The sequence below is a fragment of the Mastigoproctus giganteus genome, chromosome 13 (genome assembly GCF_048544385.1).
Source record: "Mastigoproctus giganteus isolate SK-2022 chromosome 13, ASM4854438v1, whole genome shotgun sequence".
NCBI lineage: Eukaryota > Metazoa > Arthropoda > Arachnida > Uropygi > Thelyphonidae > Mastigoproctus > Mastigoproctus giganteus.
Window position 1 is genome coordinate 21,826,936 of NC_143587.1, and position 23,120 is coordinate 21,850,055.

The 23,120-nt window shown below is 37.7% G+C and overlaps 1 protein-coding gene across 5 annotated transcripts in view; it reads left to right on the plus strand.

Annotated features, from left to right (window-relative positions):
* The window catches only part of LOC150075848 (mitogen-activated protein kinase kinase kinase 13-A-like), a 276,690-nt gene that overhangs the window by 138,280 nt on the left and 115,290 nt on the right, over window positions 1-23,120 (plus strand). Inside the window, exon 1 of one of the 5 annotated variants that reach the window (XM_090387409.1) lies at window positions 628-703. The exons of the other annotated variants lie outside the window; for them this stretch is intronic. The gene's annotated coding sequence lies outside the window, so the exon portion shown is untranslated. Of the gene's footprint in view, window positions 1-627; window positions 704-23,120 lie in introns of those variants that run through there. 5 annotated transcript variants of the gene reach the window in all.

A 23,120-nucleotide genomic window follows, 5' to 3' on the forward strand; every position in this document is an offset into this window, starting at 1 on the left:
TTTTAATCTCAGTTTAAGTAGAAAAAAATTAACGAGCTTGTTTTTCCATGCTTACTCCTGAAACAGGGTTTTTCCAATTAACCGTAGTGAACATAATGCTTTTTCGCCGACCCGTGCCAGTCCAATTGCTTTTGCTAGTTTCAATTACAATGCACATTACTCTACTGTACACCCCTGTAGAAATATTAGTATCTCCTACGAGCGCACACCAGCTGCGCCTACAAACAACGTAGACTGATTGGCGCCTTGACAATAGACATAGTTAAGCCTCACGGTGCCTGTGTGGCTGTGGAAGTTCCAGCTGATTTTTGCCGTATATACAAACTGTGGCCACGTCGACGCCGTGAGGTGAATGCATGGCGACGGTGCTTTTTTAATTTTTATTTTTCGTGCAGTCGTTTTTAGTTTTATTTTAGCAGTGAGTAGTTGTCGATGTGCATAAATGCTGACATGGTCAGTTTTAGTATGTTCCCATACCTCAAACTTATTGGCATTTACATATAAGTTCATTCTTTAAGTTCAAGGACTTTTTTGTCACATGACTGGATGATTGACAGAGTAAAGTTATCTTAAGCTCCAGATGATTGTCGGACTCGTGTTATTTTGAACTTTGAACTTGGATGTGAGGAGTACTGGACCATATATCATCTTATAGCTGCTGCTAATGTGTGATCTGATTTACTGTATTTCGTATAGAGAAGAGGTAAGTTGGGAGGCCTTTAGACATCGCGATAAACTAAACTTTCAGTATATATTTTTTTTCTGATTGACTAATTAACTTATCGAATTATCTATTATCAACCTTACTAATAAATAAATAATTATAAATACTTACTTCATAACAAACAAATGAACCAACTGTTTGGATATAAAAAGGATATTTTCTTTTTATGTTTATATATATTTTTTTTAAAAATATTAACCGAATATATTATTAATATTATGACGCAGACATTCACTTGTTTTATAAATTTAGTCTTAGCTGGAATGTGGAATTTTCATGATAAAACATCGTTTGGTAAGAAACAGCTGATTACAGCGACACCTGTCATTCTGAAAACTTCGTGATTCGAGGAAAGCATTTGAAACGATCTCTTTCTCGGTTTCTGGTTAACGAGGACACGCTTTTTCAGATGTTAACACGGAAAGAAATACTTAGAAGTGAAAAGGTGAAATTGTATGCGCTATTACGGCTGGACTAACAGAATAAATGCTGACGGCGCGTTGATAACCACAGCTAAATAATCTTTTCGTTTCTCTGATTAGCCCCCAATAAAAGAAAGTTAAAAATTTTAAAAAAAATTATGCGTTAATGCAGGAAAATGGACCAAGAAAATAACAGAATGGGACCCAAGAGGAGCTAAAAGGGAACCTGGAAGACAACAACAGAGATTGGTAGATGAAATTCAAGCGTTGGTGGTAGTAAATGGATGGCCATTCCACAAAACAGAAGGAACTGGAAAGTTGTTGGAGAGGCCTTCATTCTGCAGTGGATTGAAAATTGCTGATGATTGCAGGAAAATTATCATCAATCAAGATTAGACTATTGAAGTGTAGCGATCTCAATTTCATGCTGTTTAATTTTTATTAAAAATACAGTTACCGTGCGTACGTACACCCTGTATACCAGTTTATTATTTAAAAAAAAAAAAAAAAAGAAAAAAGAAAAAATGCAAATGGTGTAATTTTTAAGTGAAACAGAGCGAGAAAAATATTTTACGCATGCGCAGAATACTAAGTTCTTGTACATAGTTCAGTGCCGTTTTTAATCGTTTTTAAATCCGAATTTAAGGAAAACAACCCCAGTCGGTACTCAACCCCCCGCCCCCCCCCCCCACACATTCTCTGGCATCTTATTGTGCTTGAATATATAATTCTTTTTTTTTTTTTTACTAATTATTTCAAATAATATTCTTTTACCTTTTCTGCTGAAGCAGTATTTTGTATATAATGAGTATTACACATATGGAAGCAATATCCATTGTAAAAATAAAATAAAAACAACTGAGCAGGCGTGAAGCATACAGACAGTAAATTAACGATATTAGGAGTTATTTATTTTATTATGATTATTATTAATTTTTTAATGGTGACTCCAAACACGAAGGTTCTTTGTGATAATTCAATTCTAATTCTACAGTCCGTTGTTATTACAAAGAACTTCGTTACCTTTACTAGCAGACAAAAATTAAATAGCATATGAGAAAATAAGCTGATTTTATCTCAAATAGCTAATAAAATTTGAATTTTATATATAAACAAATATAATGTAAAGAAACACAGCTGTTTTATCCCACCTGCTGATGAGACGAAACAATCATAACAGGACCGAAATGTCATTTAAAGATAATAAAAGAGAAAAATTAAAAAGTATTATTTATTTATTTTATTCTTTGGGTATTAAGTCTGTATTTTTGCACCTCCTCCTTCAATAACTTATGTTTACGGTCCAATAAAAAAAATTCAAATTACATATGAGGATTGTGTTTGGGTTTTAGGCGAATCGACGACTGACCATATTGAGCCATTGTGTATTATGTCTGTACAAGTGTGCATGTGAGGTGGAAAAGCCCTCATGGGCCCTCGTGAGTAGAACAGTTGGTAGGATCGCCGTCCTACTCGCACCCGGTAGAAAAGACCTGAGTTCGAATCCCGTCCCGTGTGTATTTTTACACCCCTGCCCTTTCAATAACTTATGTGTTTACATTGCAATACATAACAAATTCACACTACATATGAGGGTTGTTTTTGGGTTTTAGGCGCATCGGCGATTTACCATATTGCGCAATTGTGTATTATATCTGTACCCGAGAGGGGCGTTTTAGTTTGATCTGTTTCATCTTGAAAGAAGATTGATATCCCGTCACAAATAACATCAAAAAATTGTTTCATTTCATCTGGGGATTCCAAGTTAATATATCATTAGCAAATACTTCCTGTATGGAATAAATGCAAAACATCCGATAGTTGGTTTCGACTTCCACTTTGCTTTGTGTAGGAAGTCTTTCTTTGCGTGATGTAGCCGTTGAAAGTAGTAACTTCCTTTTTGACCTTCACATAGTTTGTAGTTTGTTAAAACATATGCGGGCCCATGTCACGTGTGAATTATCATACGAATCGATATCTTGCTTCACGGCTACTCAAACAAGACAGATATGCAACACCACGAGACAAAGTGGGAAAGTTCAAATATTTGATGTTTGATGCGGTGAATGGGATGATAATACTGAATTAGAATAGTCAGTGCAGATATAAGCTGTTTTTACGGGTGAAGTCACATCGCAGTTTTTTTCTTAAGTAAAATGATTTGTCAAGTTCGGTTGAGAGGGTATTAAAATAAATACAAAAAAAAAAAAAAAAAAAAGTGAGAAAATGAATGTCACAATACTGGTGTTTCCCCCCCCCCATTATTTTTGTTATTTACTTTACCCACATTCGATAATCAACATTGCCAAATGATAATGATTTACTTCTCCTGTTTAGACAGCTAATCTAGAGATCATCATGATTGTTATACCCTGACTAGATCTGTCTGTGGTTCTTAGGGTAACGTACCATTCCGCAAGTAGGAATATGCTGTGGGTAATCAAGTTTTATTCTCTAGAAATGCAACTGAAGATATATATATATCTTAATACTGTAGTTATTCATAATTTGTTGTATCAAATTATGAATCAAAAGAAATAAAAACTGATTAGTACTACAGTATAGTTGTTCAAAAAGTAGTGGCAACACAGCTTTACAAAATAAAACAAAACAAAAAGAAAAAAAAAAAACAGCTCTAATTGACAGTTGCATTCCCTCGAAGAAGTAATCTTCATTTAGAAGAAGTAATCTTTTTTTCAATAGGTATTGAAATAGGTATTGGAAAAAAAAAGTCACCACCCATTCGTAGTGTTCAGGGTCAACTGTGGCAATTTTGGAAATGATGCCACTTCTGTATATCAGTATGATAGAATAATCATCCTGGACTGTTTCTTGCAACCTGTGGAAACATTCCTTTGCGTTTCGCCCCCCCCCCCATGCGACTTTAGTATTCGAGTGTTGGTCTCGCTTCATAAAGATACCTTAGATCCTCTGCATTACGCACTAACACTTCTCCATCCAGCAAAACAACTTTGCAATTCATGTACGCTTACAAAGTTGATGCTGTTGTGCAATTGTCTCCTGTACGTAGCCCACGCTATGTGATTCCTCGAGCGTTTTGCACAGCAGGATTTCCACTACTCTTTGAAAAACCCTCTTATGTTTCAAAAACATGACGAATCTTCTTGTAAAAGTTTCATTTCTATAGTGAAAGACTTTTCTTAATTGTTTTTTTTTTTTTTTTTTACCCCGTCGACATTCACTCTAATTGAAATACAATTCGTCGAAAACGAAATTCAGTGATATTTCAGCCTCCATGGCTGGCGCATTGGTGATGCCGCTCGCACTGTATGGCAAAGTCCTGGTTCACTAACTAAAATTTTCAGTTCTTTCTATTTGGGATGGAAGGAAACTTTGTGGAATTTTATTTATTTACTTATTATTTTGTTTTTATTTTTAGTTATTTATTTTGTTTTTTTAACTGGATGGTCCTCTGTAAGTCTGTAACGATATAGTGATTTCACCACTTGTTACTGGTTTGGAGACATTTATCGAATCCCGACCGACACTGAAAGCATCCTTAAAGGCTTCTTCAATCGGAGGATATAATTAGCTGATCTGAGGCTTTAAGATAATTGTACCAGAAAATTTTTACCTCACTTGCCAAGATCGTCTTAGGAGTCGCGATTCTAATTTGAGAACAGTAAATTGTTAGAGAACTTAGTTCCATTTTCGAAACTCTCCTTCAAAACAACTTTTACACCGATTTTTAGAAAAGGGCATATAGATACTGTACCTTTTAAATGGAAGTGTATGATCCTGCACCCATGAACTTCTATTTTTCAGTTTTCGGCCCAGAGATCATACAGATAGCTTCCATAGGCATTTGACCTCTACATGGACTTATACTACAGATAGTTAAATTTCTCGGTCGAAGTGTGTAACTTTGATGAACCCTTGTGTGTTATGGCAACTTTTGCAGCAACAATTATATAATAAAACGCTAGAAATAAATTTCTTAAGGCAATGTCTTAAACTGCACGACAATTGTCGTAATTTATCACAAGACATAATGAGATTGCTAATTAGCCCTTAAGAAGTGAATCATAATCACGTTTGCTGCAGATAAATACGAATCTACCCATCGAAATTTAAAAGAATAATAAGGTGGTTAATTAGCATTGAAGAAGTGAATCATACCAGTCCTTGATGAAGGAGAGCTTCGAATTTTTTTTTTTTTTTTATATATATGAAAATGTAACTAGACTAACAACTTACTGTTCTCAAATTATAATCGCGGATCCTAAGATGATCATGGCAAGAAGTGAGTTAAAAGGACAGCAAGTTAACTTAATAGCACTTTAAACGATTTTATTTAAAGTTATCAAAGTGCATTGGAAAGAGAGAGTAGCAGAAGGGGAGAGAAGATGGTAAGGGTCACGGCCGGGTTTAGACATGATGTGAAGCTAATTCTTCAAAGCATGTCAGCAGGTCCCAAAATATGTAATTATACATTACATATTTTGGGACCAGATATTTTATTAAAATATCTAGAGATCAGTGCCATTGTGGAGATGCTGCTAAAATTGAATTAGCTTCTTTTACCAAGAAAGTGCATGATGCTGCGGTATATTTACGTGATCCACCACATTATATTACATATTTCAGAACAATCAATTCGAAAATTAGCGAATGGACTACCCTCAGTTTACCAAGTGTACAAAGTTTTAAAAGAACAGTAAGAAATATTTGTGTGAAGAAGACTGCTGAGCCAACGGTGCCTGCGAAACCAGAAGATATAGTGTTTTTTGTGATTTATAAACAAACTGCAACCAACTGGCGAAAATTTTTCACTTTTTGATTCTGGGCCTGAAGTTGATCGTATTTTAATATTTTCAACATAATGGACCCATCAATTATTAGCACAGTCCCAGAACTGGTATGCAGTACGTTTAAAACTGTTCCTCCTCTTTTTTTCTCAACTATACACGTTTCACAGTTTAAGAAGTAATGATGTTATTCTTTTATTATTTGCATTATTACCCGACAAATCTGAAAACATACATTGCATTCCGATGTCACTAGAATTAAGAAAATTAATTCCTGAAAGAATTGCTTTTTAGTGAAATACATATATATATAATAGTTTCTAGAGTAAAAATAAACATTATTACTGTGTTAATTATTCCAATTTTTTTATGAGTGAACAGTGTTTTCGGTGAATTGAGATACGGTGAACTGTCTTCTGTGAATTTTCTGGATACCGTACAAAAGCCACTTCTTTCTGTAAATAATCAAAAGATTCCTGTCGAATCTTTCGATCTTTTCCCACTATTCCAGTCCAGTCTTGTCGATAACGTCAAGATTGGACTAGAATAGTGAGAAAAGATCATGCTGTCTGACGAATTTCAATTTGCACTTAGTTGCATCGATAGTAGGGTGAAAATGTGACGTGGACATCATGAGCCATGCATCCAGACTCTCTCTCGTGTCCACCATTCAAGCGGTTGGTGGTGGTGTCATGATATAGTGGTAAGTTCTGTTGGAACGGACTGGGTTCGCCCATACCGTTAGAAAGTCAAGTTATTTCCAATGAATATTATTCTGTTGTATCGGACTAACTGCATCCTGCAATGCTTCATGTTTATCGGGATTGTGAATTATGTCAGGGCGACAATGCAGTTATCCACCTTGAGGGTATTGCATTCATTCGAAAATACATTCAGATATGAAGTTCTCTGAGCAGTGCAGACAGGTGCCAAGACAGTCCATAGGGTTTTGTCAATGATATACATGGATTTTGCTGGCAGGGAAAAGGAGGTGATTATCCCATTGTATAAGGCAATATTCAGATCACATCTTAAGTACTGCAAACAGATCTGGAGACCTCATTCTAGGAAGGATGTATAGCTGCTGGAATGGGTGCAGAGAAGGGCAAAGGGATGTTCGTACCAAGAAAGGCTTCAGTTCTGCAAATTGCAGCTTCTGAAGACCAGGCACCTATGAGGTGATCTGATTGAGGTTTTAGGCTTTGAATGCATTGAGTAAGCTCAATCCATTCAAAGCCTTAAAAACCTCAATGATGAAAGTTTTCCTCTTGCTCAGACTACACACATGAGGGGCCACAAATTCAAATTGAGGAAGTTTGGTTGCAGGATGGATGTGCAGACGTTTGCCTTCGACTTGGAAGTTGCTTTCAATCTTGGATTTTGGAATAAACTTCCAACTGTTGTTATGGAAGCGAGTAGTTTGAAAAAAATCAAGGAAGAACTAGACACACTATGGAGGGGATGGACAGGTGATGCGGGAAGGTTTTGACGTTGAAAATGTCTTTAGTGGGGTTAGTTGAATTTTTGTGTTTACGAAAAAGCGTTATAAACAAGCGTTACAGCATCAGCCAATTGTTTAACCATTATTGACTTAATTATTTAACCATTATGGTTAAACAATTAGTTACGTAATCCGGTAGGCGTGAAAACGCCTGCCACTGCTAATACTAATACTAATATTCTCAAGGTTTCCAACGTATGCCCTGTCACCTAATTCTGCAGATCAGAATCGAATTGAAAATGTCTGGGATGTGTTGGAAAGGGCAGTTTGGCTTCTCAGTTCTCTAACGACCACAATACAGAAACCGACAAATATAATATTGGAAGAATTGTCAAATGTCTCTCCATCAGACACATAGTGGAATCCATGCCACGAGGTCTGTAATTTGGGCAAAAGGTGGTCCTACTAGATATTGAATAAAGGTTTATAATTTTTTGGCCAGTGAGCGTATATCAAGTTGTGGGTAAGGCAGGATGTTGCAGAAAAGAGATGATAGTGTACGAATAACAAAACTTTCCACTAGAGAAGTATACTGAATATATGCATGTACAAGTACGTCTTCTTCTATTACTTAAATAACAACGTTTGTACAGAAGAATAGGCCAAAATCTAGGATATGAGTTATAGGATTTTTGAATTTGCAGCTCGATGAAATGTAAGATGCCTAAGTCTTTTATATCGGTTTTTCATGGATAAAACTAACGATCCTAAGTAGCAGTAGTAGTCAAATTTCAGAAAAGTTTTGTAAGCTTTGGCATAAGTTACCGTTGACGTGACGCATTATAACCAACTCGTTTTTGCCCCATAAAAACCAAACATTATAAGTGATGGGCATGATGACGCCGTAATGATTTCCACATCTTTTGGAGTCGAATTAATTGCTCAAAGGGTATATGAATGAGATCCTTAAAAATGTGGATATCTTCTTCTGACGAGAAAGTACAAGACTTTGTTTCAAACTTTCTGATAAAACTACCGACAAAAAAGTGAATTATTGGCAGTTTCACATATTACACTTCTTTCAACATGTCTGAACCTTTCATTAATATTGTTCAATAGGAATCACCTTCAGCACCATTTAACAGTGCTCGAAGTGTAAAGTGTAAAGTGTAAAGTGTGTTTAGGGTCAAGCGGCACCAGGGGTTTCCCCCATCTCCGCGTAGTTTACATTGTGGGTGAACCAGTTGACTGGAAAAGCCAGAGATTTAAAAGTGTATGGACTTTGTATATATTTGATGCCTTGTACCGTTGTTCATCTGGTCATTTAGCCGCCAGACCCCTACTGAGGCCCGACGTTGTCCCACTTTAGCCCCGTGGAGGAAGACCAGGTACTCACTAGTATATAGTTCACTCTGGCAGGTCCTGCCACCTAATTTCCTAAGATTTCAGTGGCTAGGACCTTAAAAAAAAAAAAAAAAAAAAAAAAAAAATCGCGTACGCGTCGCGGGGAGCGCTAGAAGTCCAAAATGTTGGGCAAAATTAATTTAGATTGGTGATTTTAAATTGTGTGGGGCGTGTTCACGTTGCTATCAGATAGAGTGGGGTGAAGGCTGAAGACTGGGGGGCAAATAGACAGAAATATGGAGCCGAAAGGGAAGGCAACTCCAGTTTACAGTGGGGCATGCCCATGCCCCACCAGAGGGAAGAAATAGGGTGGCAGGGTGGGGAGGGGACAGTAAACTGTCCCCTCCCCACCTGCCAGGAAGAGGTGAGACAGTGAGCCAGACAAGAGAGCTGGCTCAGGTTGCCAATGTGGCCTGTGTGCATGGGTGGGAGCAAACCAGACCGCAGGGTCAGGTCCGCACCATCCAGAAAAACTTGAGACCCAGTAGAGGCGATCCAATGTTGGTTTGGCTGAACAGGTTGTGAAAAATGTCACAGTTGGGAGTCATTCATGGGACTGTTGTCCCGTCCGGTAGTCAATGTTCTGGGAAGTGGAGTTTTCTCACTTCTCATAAGAGTTCCAGTTTTGTCTTGCATGAAGGATCAAGCAGTCAAACCTGACATCTGGTTGGGGATCTCTGAGAAGCTTTGTTTGACACATCTATTCGAAGTTTGCAGGCAGAGGAATGGTCAAGCGTCTAGCATACAGGTTCTGGGCAAACTTGGTGAACGCTATATATGAGGCTTCATCTTCCAGTAAGTAGTGTTCCCGGTTTTTGGGATTAAGGCGCACTTGGATGATTAATTCAACACGAAGATCTTCATAAAATTCGCAGTCATACATCTGGTGTCCCCAGGTCTCCACAGAGCCACATGCACACATTGGGTTGTTTTCGAGTCCGAGAAGGTGTAATTTGTGGCGGATCGCTCCATGTCCTGTTAGGAGATACGTGCTGTACAATCCAGGGCAAAGCCATACCGGATACTGTGGGTATATTTGTTGTAGATCGGGGAGGAACCTCCGCGTGACTTCCCCTTTTGTGGAGGTCGTCCAGCGCTGCTGCCATATCGATCGCAAATAGATCTGGAGTCTTTTCTTCTCCACTGTCCGATTTGTCCGATTTGCAGTTGGGTCTGTGGTGTGATCCTGGAAGGTAGTTGGATTTCCGCGTCTAAGCTGAACAGTGCTCGAAATTAGCAAGACAATACAGATTTAATTTTAACAGCAAGACAACACTAATTTCATTTTCAAAGAGGAAAACCAGTGACATATCGTCAGCCAAAGACTTCATAATTCAAAGAGCTAAGGAAATAAAGAGCTAAGGAAGGAAGTAGTATATGGGACGAATGCCTTACCGTTTAATCTCGATCAGAATACTACGCTGCCGTAGGGGAATTCAAGCAGGATTTATATAACTGAACAGTATTAATAATGATAATGTATAACTTTATGAGATAAATCAAAAACAATAAAAAATAATTTAAAAATTGTAATTTTTCTCATTAATTCTATTTACCGTTCCCCAACTATTAAGTAGCTCTAGGGGTACGTGTACCCCATCGGTTTACAACCAATACTCTTTATACTATACCGCAGTGCCGAAACTACAGGCAACCGCCTAGGGCGTTGTTTTCCGAAGGGCGTATTTTGAACAAGTGGCACAATTTCTTAGAATCAGCTGGTTTTGGATGGCAGGGTGGTGGGTGGAGTACTGATTTCTCTTCCATTATTCCTCAGTTTTAGATTAGTCTTTAATCCCGAACGTATTAGTGATTTTTTTTATTTAGTGATTTCTGGGGTTTTCAGTTAGCAACGGCATCCAGTAGCTCCCTTTGTTGCGCCAGATGTGTCTAATCAGTATTTGTCTGCTGGATGGAGATTAGGAGGATCAATTATTTGAGGACATCATAATACTGCTGACATTAGCTTAAATATTCGTCAATTGCCATTGTGAGAGGTATTGAAAAGCTACAATTTGTAAAGCAGTTCTTAGCGAAAAAAAAAAAAAAAAAAATTAACACTTTTCTTCCTGGGATTTTTATTTTATTTTATTTTCTGATCAGGTCAATAGCGTTAATTATCTATTATCATTTTTGTTTTATTAGAAATATAAAAATATGTTTATAACTGTAATTTCTGGAAACTGCAAAATAATGTTTTATAGTACTGTAATTTCAAAATGAAAATCTACGTGTCTTATTTTCTTGAGTGTTGCCGGTTAGTTTGAAAGAATTTAAGGGGAAACGAATGTAGTATATAGATGACAGACATCAAAATACTTCAGAAGAGAAGTGATAACACCCAAGGTCACCTTTCTTTTCAAGGAGAAGAGTGCTATGAAACATGTGTGTACAACAACCACGATAACATGCACTAATATTTGGGAACAATCATTTGCGTAGGCAGTTAAAGAGATAGAACATTTGGATCCTATAATTTCATAAATTATTATGAGTAAAGTGATGAATCTTCTTGAATACAGTACGGGTACGTTATGACACTACTGCATCACAAAAAGGATATTTTACTTATGAAAGTTTCCTTTTTTTAATTTTTATTTTTTACTTAGTACCATTATTATTAAGGATAAAGTAACAATATTCCATGTTGTGCAAAACTTTTGTGACAACAGTTCCTATCAAATGTCATTCTTGATGCAAAAGAACCGAAAATCAAGTAAGAATTATATATTTGTTATTATAACTAAACATTTTCTTTCATGTATTTTCCGTTATTCATATTAAAATCAACGATAGATGACAATTGGATATCATCATTCTTTCTTTATTTTTTTTTATCGTTATGCTGGACACTAGCTCCCCCAAGTGTACGAAATGAAGAATGGAACTAATTAGAACATTTTATGAATCAAAATATACATTTATAAATTTCATAACTGAATGACGGCCAAATTGATTACAAATAATAATAATTAATAAATAATAAATAATGTAGTACATCGAACTTTGTATATATGAATTTTAGAATCGCATGGATACATTCCAACAGCAACTATTTGAATAAAATACAGGGTGTCTCAAAAATATTGGTACAAACGTTTAGGGGAGGTAGGTAACATCTAAAGGAATATGAATCTCATAGGAACCCATAACCGGAAACGTCACCGTAAGTCGGTACACGGCGCTGTTCATCAGTTCTCAAGACGGAAAATTTCTGGTTTACTCATTCAAGCAGTAGTCGCCGCACGAAGAGCATGCATCGATATACGAACTGTGAGCTGGCAGACAGGCACCTAGTGTATGGATTAAATATATAAATTTTCTGTTTATACTCCGGGACGACCAAATGGTAAGAGGAGTTCACAAGATAGACAGAATACAAGAAACAGCACCGTATTGAGCAGTCACGGGCTTTAACCCGGGTTACTCAAGGCACGTGTACTTATGCACCCGCGCGCCTGACCACTAGGCTACGGCGGCCCACACGGTGTGTGCCCCCATGCGGCACAACATCGCTTCGCAATAAATGTTTGGGCAAGTATAGTCGGTGACTGCTTAGTTGGCCAATACCTGTTACCATCCCGCATGAACACGGCTAAATATCGGATCTTTCTTGAACAAGTTCTACCAGGGTTACTTGACGATGTTCCAGCAAATGTGAGACGCAACATTTGGTTTCAACATGATGGGGCGCCTGCCCATTATGGAAGGTGTGTTCGTGACCATTTGAACAGGCGTTTTGGGCGTCGATGGATTGGCCGTGGTGGACCCGTTGCCTGGTCCCCACGCTCACCTGATTTATCGAGCCTTGATTTCTTTCTGTGGGGGGGCTCAAATCTATCGTGTATGAATCGCCTGTGGAGACGGAAATGGATCTCGTGGCGAGACTCATCTGTGCTGCTGCTACTGTCAAAGAAACTCCAGGGGTGTTCGACCGTGTCCGCCAATCCATGCTGCGTCGGTGTCACGCATGCATCGCGTCTCATGGTGGAACCTTCGAGCATCTGTTGTAACATCATGAAATGCATCCATCTCGTACTCCATTGTTAATATTATGTCAAATAAATGTTTGCCACTTTTATGTGTGTCATTTCTGCTTCTTGTTCCTCTGCTACTACTTTCCTGTGACGTTTCCGGTTATGGGTTCCTATGCGATTCACATTCCTTTAGATGTTACCTACCTCCCCTAAACGTTTATACCAATATTTTTGAGACACCCTGTATACGGTAATTAAAATTATACTGGATGGATCATATATGTGTATTCTTTTTTAATATAAATGTATATTCAAAAAGGCAGCAAGTTCAAATATATTATGCGGGGAAATTAGCGAGATAAGGCTGGAATTTATTCCTGGAACAGCGTAGGCAATCACTAACACGTCAACTGACTAGATTTTCTAGAGTCCAAAGTGAACACCTCATTATAACGCGGCTATAAGGCAATGTAGTAGGTGCAGTATACCATCCTACCATTGTTTGGCGCATAATGGCCTTTAGCTGCCGTTGCGCCGTAAAACATCCAACAACTGCAGTATACCACGGGTTGAGCTGAAAACCCTCATCAATAGTACAGTGCATGCAAGCGCATTTCCACGACACTGGAAAGAAAATGACCGGCTCGAATCTAGTCTATGATGCGAAGAAATTTTGTAGGCTTTTTTCACAACGTGGATGAGTTAGTCAGTCTCAGGCGAGGTTTGCAAGTTTTTTTCTCCAGGAAACTCGGGTTTTTTCTACAGAAAACAGGTAAACAAATCGACACACACACACACACACACACACACACACACACACACACACACACACACACACACACACACACACACACACACACACACACACACACTTAAAAAAAATACGAGCCTTTATTCAGTATGGAATCGGACAGCCGATGTCCGCTGTACAGTTTCGACGTTCTCGGCATCAAGATTTTTTTTGCAAGCGGATTTTTCAGTTTTTTTCTAAAACAAGTCGCTTCCGAATAGGCAGACAACTGCCAATACTCAATTTTTTTAAATCCCTTGCGGATAGTATTGGTCGAAATAAGGAAGTAGTAGTAGTAAAAAAAATAAATAAATAAAAATTCACACGTCCATTCCCTCTAAAAGTTTGTTCAGTTCCTCTGAATTTATTTAAGCTATCAAAATCAACTTCCACAACGACAGATGGAAGTTTGTTCCAGAAATTAACCGCCCACTGGCTAAAGGCAAATTTCCGCACGACTGTCTTTCCTCAATTTGAATTTATGGCCCCTCAGGTTCGTAATATAAGCAAGCGGAAGAATTCCATCAGAATTCAGCGTGCTCAACCCATTCAAGGCCTTATACACCTCAATCAGATCACCTCCCAGGTGCTTAGTCTCCAGCAACTGCAATTTGCAAAACTTACACCTTTCTTGGTAAGAGAACCCCTTCGTTCCCCTCACCAATCTTGTTATCCTTCTCTGTACATGCTAAAGGAACTCTCCATCCTTCCTAAAATGAGGCCTCCAGACCTGTACGCAGTACTTAAGGCGTGTCCTGACCATTGCCTTATACAAAGGGATAATCACCTCCTTTTCCCTACTAGCAAAATTCCCGTATATCATTGACAATACCCCTTGACCTACTCTGGCAGCCTGTCTGCATTGCTCAGAAAACTTCATATCTGACTGCACAATCACTCCCACGTCTTTTTCATTTTGTATCACCTTAAGTGTAGTACTACACAGTTGGTACGTTCCTCTGGGGTTACTTCTACCCATATGCAGTACTTTGCTTTTGCCAATGTTAAACTTCAGTTGCCACTTCTCAGCCCATCTGCCAAAATTTTCTAGATCCTGTTCAGCAGCCCACAGCCATTACTGTCATTAACAACCCTGCCAAACTTTCATCATCCGCAAACTTCGACATTAAGCCTGCTATACCTTCATCAATATCATTGATAAATATACAAAACAACAGTGGGTCCAACACCGAATACAGAATAGAAAAATATACAAAACAACAAGACACAGCATGGATTTGTAATAGTTCAGACACAGCATGGGTTTGTTAAGGGGAATTCTTTTCTGACCAATTTGATTGGATATTATGATGGGGTTACAAAGGAACTGGTGGCAAAACATAATTTTGATATCATATACTGTACTTGGATTCCAGGAAAGCATTTGATACTGTTGCACATGGAAGACTGCTGTACAAATTGGAGCAGTATGACATTAAGGGCAAGTTGCTACAATGGATAAAAGGATCGTTGGGTGGGAGAAGAGACAATAGCAATCAATGGACACTGCTCTTCGTGGACTAATGTTATTAGTGGAGTCCCTAAGGGTTCGGTGCTGGGCCCATTGTTGTGTTGTGTTGTGTATTTATCGATGGAGGTATATTAGGTTTAATGTCCAAGTTGGCAGATTATACCAAGGTTGGCAGAATTGTTAATAACAGTAAAGACAGTATGCTACCTGCATCAGGATCTAGAAAAGTTAGGCAGAGGGGCTGAGAAGTGGCAACTGAAGTTTAACATTGACAAATGCAAAGTAATGCATATGGGTAGCAGTAACCCAAAAGAAACGTACCAACTGTGTGGTATTATAGTCAGGGAGGTGGAGAATGAAAAAGACCTGGGGGTAATTGTGCAGTCAGATATGTAGTTCTCAGACAGTGCAGACTGGCTGCCAGAGCAGGTCATGGAATTTTGTTAATGATATATTGTAATTTTGCTAGCAGAGACAAGGAGGTGATTATCGCTTTATATAAGGCAATGGTCATGCCTCTCCTTGAGTACTGCGTTCAGGTCTGTAGGCCTCATTTTAGGAAGGATGTAGAGTTGCTATAACGAGTACAGAGAAGGGCAACACGATTGGTGAGAGGAACAAAGGACTGCGCTTACGAAGAAAGGCTTAAGTTCTGCAAGGCTTAAGTCCTGGGCTTAGCACACCCAGGGTCCTGGCTGGATATCATTATTCTTCTTTTTTTTTGGTGATTTCCTTCTACTTTTGTCTCTTTCTCTCTCAGGGTAATTGAGAAATTTTTTTTGGCTGGTGCAGCATAAGCCTCAGGCTTCCTTGCACCATATGGCTAATAATAATAATAATAATAATAATAATAATAATAATAATAATGGTTTGAGCAATCTCAATGCTAACGGGATACTTCCGCTTGCTCAGATTAAGAACCTGAGGGGGCATAGATTCAAATTGAGGAAAGACAGTTATAGAATAGATGTGCGGAAGTTTGCCTTTAGCCAGCGGATAGTTTATTGCATCTGTTTTTGTGGAAGTTGATAGCTGAAATAAATTTAAGGCTGAACTAGACAAACACTTGGAGCGACCAGTTGGGTGAAATGGAAAGAGTTTTTTTTTTTGGCTGATGCTGTATAAGCTTGTTCTCTTGCATCATATGCATGAACTAATGCTAATAATCCCATGTCACAGTTTTCTTTGCATCTATTTGCATTCATTCCCATTTCTTCTGTTGGCGACTATCTTAATACGAAGCTTCCTATTTTTTTTTTTTTTTTTTTGGCCAGTGTGTGCATATTTGGCGCAGTATGGTCTTAATCACTGATACACCTTAAAGTGCAGCCATTATCAACCCACTGCAGGATGGAAGCCTCCTCAACAATTCATGCTGAGGGAAATGGACCATAATCTGCCACGCTGGTCCAGTGCGGGTTGGCAGATCGACCGTATTCAGCAGTCAGGGGCTTGAACCCCGGTCTACTCAAAGAGCGTGTGCTACTGCAATCCCGCTTCTGACCACTCGGCTACGAAGGCAACCGGACTAAATCGTGTCCCAAACCTAACAATGGTGACCCACTCAATTCAGTCACGGAGAACTTCATATCCTTTTCAGGGGCCAGAATTCAAATGAATTCTGGGGGGGGGGGGGGGGTACCACTAAATTATTATATAATTGGCATTATCCTAAAATTTGTATAGTTTTTATTAATCGTATTTAAAAGTCGAAATTATACAAGGGTTATCGGGCTACTATTATGTCTATTCTTTTTTTCGTTCGTTTGTTTATTTCAGTTATTTTTATGTTAATTTTCGCTCTACAGTTTTTGCCATACTACTGGCTTATGTTTTATTTTATTTAATTTATAATATTGGACATATATATACAGTATATATATATATAATATATATGTTATATATAATATATATATATATATATATATATATATATATATACTGTATATATATATATATATATATATATATATATATATATATATATATATATATATATATATATATATATATTAGTGTTACCCGTAATTGATTACATAAACTAGTATTTGTGTCTGTAAATTGCGTGTGTTCTCTGGTCGATTTGCTGTTTTTCTGGTCGAAAAAACCCCAGTTTCTGGGGGGAAAATCCTTGTTATCTACGCCTTAGACCTACTAACTCAGCCACGGAGTGAAAAAAGCCCATTAAAGTTCGGTATTTTCGAGCATCTTGTATCGACTTCTGTAATGTGACCTTTTTGTGTTTTTTATGCAACCCCTATAACCAGTGGTGGGATTCAAATAATTTAACAACCGGTTCGCTGCCCTAATGACCGTTCTAAGTATAAAAAAACTATATACCGAAAGGTAGTTTATTATTTCATGCAGTTAATACTTAAATAAGAACAATAAAAGAGGTCCACAAAACTAGATTATGTTATAAGAAAGAGTTTTAAAATATTAATGAAAAAATATTAAATAATACCTGACAAAAGACTAAAACTGTTATTTAAGATATTTCCATATTGCTTCTTGATTGGCGTCCTCGCTTGCAATTTTCTTCGCTTTTATCCGAGCATCATCGGCTGAGTGATTTATCCTTAACCACTGTAGGAGTAGGATCCCATTCCTTTAGAGGTAGGCCGATTAGACTAATAGTCATTGTGTTTGATATATTAGAAACAGTTAGGCGACTTCTCTTCTCTGAACATATTATGTTCATCTTTGAAAAACCCCTTTCCGCTTCTGCTGAACGTACAGCAATTGTTTTGACAATATTTTTAGCTCTTTGAACACTTTCAGGAATTGCATAATTCTGGGAATTTTTTAAAACGTTTTCCAAGAAATCTCGATAATCATTAATATCAATTTGGTAATTAAAAATGTCATTAAATACGAGCAATTGTTCTTCAACTGCTTTCCATGGAACTAGTACTTCTTCAATATTCCGGTAATCTGGCTCCAAAAAATTGAGAAATGGTAATTTATTCCTATCTTGAAACTGGCTACAACTTGCTTTTAAATGTTCACAATCCATTAGTCTTTTTTTTTTTTTTTTTTTTTTTCAAATTCGTTACGATGTTTTCTAAAAGTCTTTCTCGAGGAAGCCCGAGACAAATCGATGATTTTTTACAAATTTTATATTTTTGAAGGTTTCTGAAGTAATTAATTCATCAACTTTTTTTTCGTATGGACCCTTTTCCTTTCCAAGCAATAGATCTTATCACGAGTTTTTCAGCCTTTATTATGTCTATATTTCTTGCTTGCAGTGCATTTGAAAGAAGAGAAATTTCGTTTAAAATCATCATCATCATCATCAGCCATTTTCAATCCACTGCAGGATGAAGGCCTCTCCAGCAACTTTCCAGTTCCTTCTGTTTTGAGCACTGGCCATCCATTTACTACTCAAAAACTCATGAATTTCATCTATCCATCTCCGCCTTTGTCTTCCAGGTTTTCTTCTAGCTCCTCTTGGGTACCATTCTGTTATTTTCTTAGTCCATCTGTCATCATGTCTTCGAGCTATGTGTCCTGCCCAAGACCATTTTAGTTCTTTAGTTTTGATAAGAATGTCCTTTACTTGAGTTTGCTGCCTAATCCATGTGTTTCTCTTTTTATTCAACAGTCTGATTCCCAATATAATTCGTTCCATTCTTCGCTGTGTAGTTCTTAGCTTCTCTTCCATTCTTTTGGTGAGTGCCCAAGTTTCACTTCCATAAGTCATGGTGGGGAGTATACATTGATCCATTATTTTACGTTTCAGACAAACTGGGATATTGCTCTTCAGTATGTGACTATATTTCCTGAATGCTATCCATCCAAAATTTATTCTTCTCTTGACTTCCAGCCATTTATCATTATTACAGCTAATAACTTGTCCCAGATAAGTATATGACTCCACCTTTTCAATTATTGCTCCTTCAATCATTATTTCCCTTTCCGTGGCATACTTGTTCATCATTACTTTTGTTTTAGCCATATTCATCTTTAGTCCAAAATTCTTACTAACTGTGCATAACTGATTAAGATTTTCCTCTAATTCTTTGGGATCATGGCTTATGACCACAATGTCATCTGCAAATCGTAAATGGTTTAGGTACTCTCCGTTCACATTGACTCCTTTCTGCGACCAGTCTAACCTTCTGAAAGCTTCCTCAAGGGCAGCAGTAAACAGCTTCGGAGATATTGTGTCTCCTTGTCGAACTCCTTTCTCGATTTTAAATTTGCTACTGTCTTTGTCTAGTCTGATAAAGGATGTAGCACTCTCATATATTTTCTTCAAAATCATAATATATGGAGTATCTATGCCTTGTCTTTCCAGTGCCCGAAACATTGCCTTATGCTGTATGGAGTCAAATGCCTTTTCATAATCCACAAATGCCAGGCATAATGGTGTTTTATATTCATTTGCTTTCTCCATTAGCTGTGATATTACATGAAGGTGATCCATAGTTGAGAATCCTGTCCTAAAGCCAGCTTGCTCTTTCGGTTGATTCTCATCAAGTATTCTTTCTAATCTGTTAGTAATGACCCTTGTGAACAACTTGTAGATATGGGATAACAAGCTAATTGGTCTATAATTTCCTATTTCTGATTTATCTCCTCTCTTATGCAGCAAAACTATGATTGTATTATTCCACTGCTTAGGCATCACACCTTTTCTAATGCACTTTGTGAAGAGCCTTGCCAGTTTTTGTGTTATGTCTCTTCCTCCCAATTTTAACAACTCTACAGTAACTTCATCTTCCCCCGGGGCTTTCCGATTCTTCATTTTCTTCAATGCATGTTCTACCTCAGCAGGAAGAATATCGGGTATGTCGTATGTGTTGCTACTTTGCAATCCATGTTCCCCACTGCTGGTATCATTCCCTCGCTCCTTGTATAATTCTCTATAGTAGTCTTCTGCTATTTGAATTATGCCTTCTCTGCTGTTTATAAGTACAGTACACCATCGCTATTCTTCAGTTTCAGTATCATTTGTCTTTCTGTATTACTGCTCATGGCTGCTGATTTAAATCCTTTGTTTTCCCTTAATGCTTGTTCTACTTTTCTTGTGTTAAATCTTCTTATGTCCTCTCTGAGTCTCTTTCTAATGGCTTTGCATAACTCAGTATACTCAATTTTCTCCCTGTCAGTGTTTTTCTTGCTCTTCATTTGTCGTCTTTGGTTCATCATGACAAGTGTTTCTTGACTAATTTTTTCTTCTTTGGATTTCTGTTTCCCTATAGGTTTCTTGGGCTTTATCACTTTCAGAAAGTTGTAATATTCCTCGTCGATGTCTTGGTCCTGAGCAGTCTGCAGAAGCTCAAACTTGTTCTTAAGTTCCAGTACATACCGCTTTTTCTCCTCCTCTGTTATTTCAAAGACCTTTGTATTATTTACTCGAGTCAGTTTTTTCCTTTCCTTTCCTACATCTATATCAAGTGTACATCTTACCATTCTGTGATCACTTCCAACATTTACCTTATTCAGGACGGTAACATCATTCACAATATATCTTCTGTTAGTGAGGATGAAGTCGATTTCATTAGTTGTTAATCCATTTGGCCTCTTCCATGTCCACTTTCTGTTCACCCTTTTCTTGAAAAAAGTGTTCATTACTGACATTCCTTGAGATTCTGCAAATTCCACAAGTCTTTCACCTCTTTTATTTCTTTCACCAATTCCAAAATTTCCTATAGTTCCTCTTTCTGCGCTGTTTTGCCTTTTTCCAACCTTAGCATTGAAGTCCCCCATAATAATAGTGTAGTGGGTTTTCTGCTCATCTAGAAGACTCTCAATTTCAGTGTACATTTCTTCAACCTCTTCATCATCATGGCTCGATGTTGGTGCATAAATCATTATAATCTTTAGCTTGTACCTCTTAGAAATCTTGAGTATTAGTCTTGACACCCTTGGTGATGTACTTTTGAATTCCAAAATGTTGTTTTTAAAATCTTTATGGACCAGAAACCCAACTCCACCTTCACTCCTTTCACTGTTTCCATTGGTGTACAGCAGATTTACACTTGATAAACTTATAAGTGATTCATTTCTTCTTCTTGTTTCAGCCAAACCGATGATATTCCAATTCACATTTTCTAATTCCTTTTCCAGCTCTAATATCCTGTCTTCACCGATGAGTGATCGTACGTTATAACAGGCCAAGTTCAATTTCCGTGCATGGCAGCCTGGTCGTACCCAGAGATTCTTAGCACCCTCTACTTCCACTCTGATCCTCTCGCTGCCGTAAGAGGGAGAGTGAAAGCTGCTGGGGACTGAGGGCCATTTGTATTGTTGTGCTCTCATTGCTGGAGGGTTTTGTCTTTTCCTCTTCACGCTGACCAGGCGTCTTGAAGAGAACCACTCTACACGTTCGTTGCCACCTAAGTGACGTAACAGGGCTTACCATCGAGAAGGTGTGCATGAGTGGATTTTAGGGAGGCAGGCCAACCGGACTTCTAAATCTTCTGTAATAGAGAGATATTGGATCCATCAGTGTTTTAGGCTGAGTGTCTGATAACACACAGGATACCTGTTCCCCTCTAAGCCCCTCGTTTAAAATATCAATCATCAATGCCAAATCAGTTATAAAATATAAAATATATATTTTCAAGAAGGGCAGCCATACATAAGTACTTTTTATTTGAATAAAAATAGTGATGTAGCGCTGGATAAGCGCGCCACACAGCTAGGGTTGACCTTAAACTACAGGCAGCCCATCTTGGCCCCCAAACTCTACCAATCTTTATAATTTCAATTCCAAGATATTCGGATATTTTGGAAAGTTCAATTTGGTTCTCATTGGATTGATGAAAATTAGTATATATCTTATCAATAAATATTTTAAAATGATTTACTTGCTTTGTTTCCTTTATCGAATCATCTAAAACAAGATGGAGGCTATGATTTAAACAGTGCCATATTATTATGTTTGGAAACTCTTTTGCAATCCTAGTGCTCACTCCAGATTTTCTCCCAAGCATAACGCTGGCACCATCGGAGCAAAATCCTATTAAATTTTTTTCTAGGTAGTTCTTAGTAAGCCCAACATTATTTAAACTTTCCATAACTGCATCTTGTTTTTCCAATTCAACTAATTCAACGAAAATTGTTGGTGATGTAACTGAATCCAAGGCCAATTCTAATACAACAAATTCTGATTTTGGTTTCTTATTGAAAAAAATCTGTCAAACTCTGTACCTTTTCATCCTTTTAAGGGCTACTGCCAAAAATTTTAAAAATGTTTTATTTTAATATATTATAGAGTAGGAGCGGATATGTGCCAATATATTTGAATATTTTTACTGGTTCTGTCCACGTGTGGGCATATCATAAACTTTTATAAACAAAGCACTATGCTTATACCATTGATAAACATCAGTCAGAACATACATTTTCTTCATTTTATCGATACTAAACGAAAATTTCTTGCTGAATTAATAAATGGCATAGAATACTAGGCGCCCACCTTAGAGAGAACCCTGATCACAAGTGCCATTTTAACAACCGGTTCGCCGAACTCAACAGAAAATTAGGTATCGGTTCTGCCGAACCGGTGCGAACCGGCTGAATCCCACCACTGCCTATAACTGTCCCTTATTCCCGTGCGAAGTTTCTCGCCATCTCCTGATTTCATCGTTATTCTACCAAATTTTGTCCCACTTCATTGCAAGCTGCACTAGTTACACCACGTTTTCTACGTGTTCTGTTAATTTTGTCGAGCAGTGTAGTTCGAAGAAAATGTAGAGTAACATTTTAATTAATTAAAAAAAAAATTAAATAGCTCCACAAATTACGGTATCAATGTTCCATAAATGTCAAGACAGTTTTTAACTGTTTCGCTGATGATAGTTTTATTGAGTTATTTTCCTCTTCTATATTGACTGTGGAAAAGCGAGCGTATATTGCTTGGGGGACGAAACGGAAGAAGATTGGCTTGATGACGCATGTGCAGACATGTCAGGAGGCAGTAGGGTAGCGAAAGCACTGTAGTAGGAAAACAAATTCACGTGCTTCGCTGTAGGTGCATTGGCACAGATTTATTAGACGTTCTTTGCCTGGCTCGGTGGTGATAGCGCATACACGTACCCTCACGGACATACTCGTAGTGATCTGCCGGCGCGTCTACTTTTATTGTGAGCTTTGCCTCGTGAATATTGAT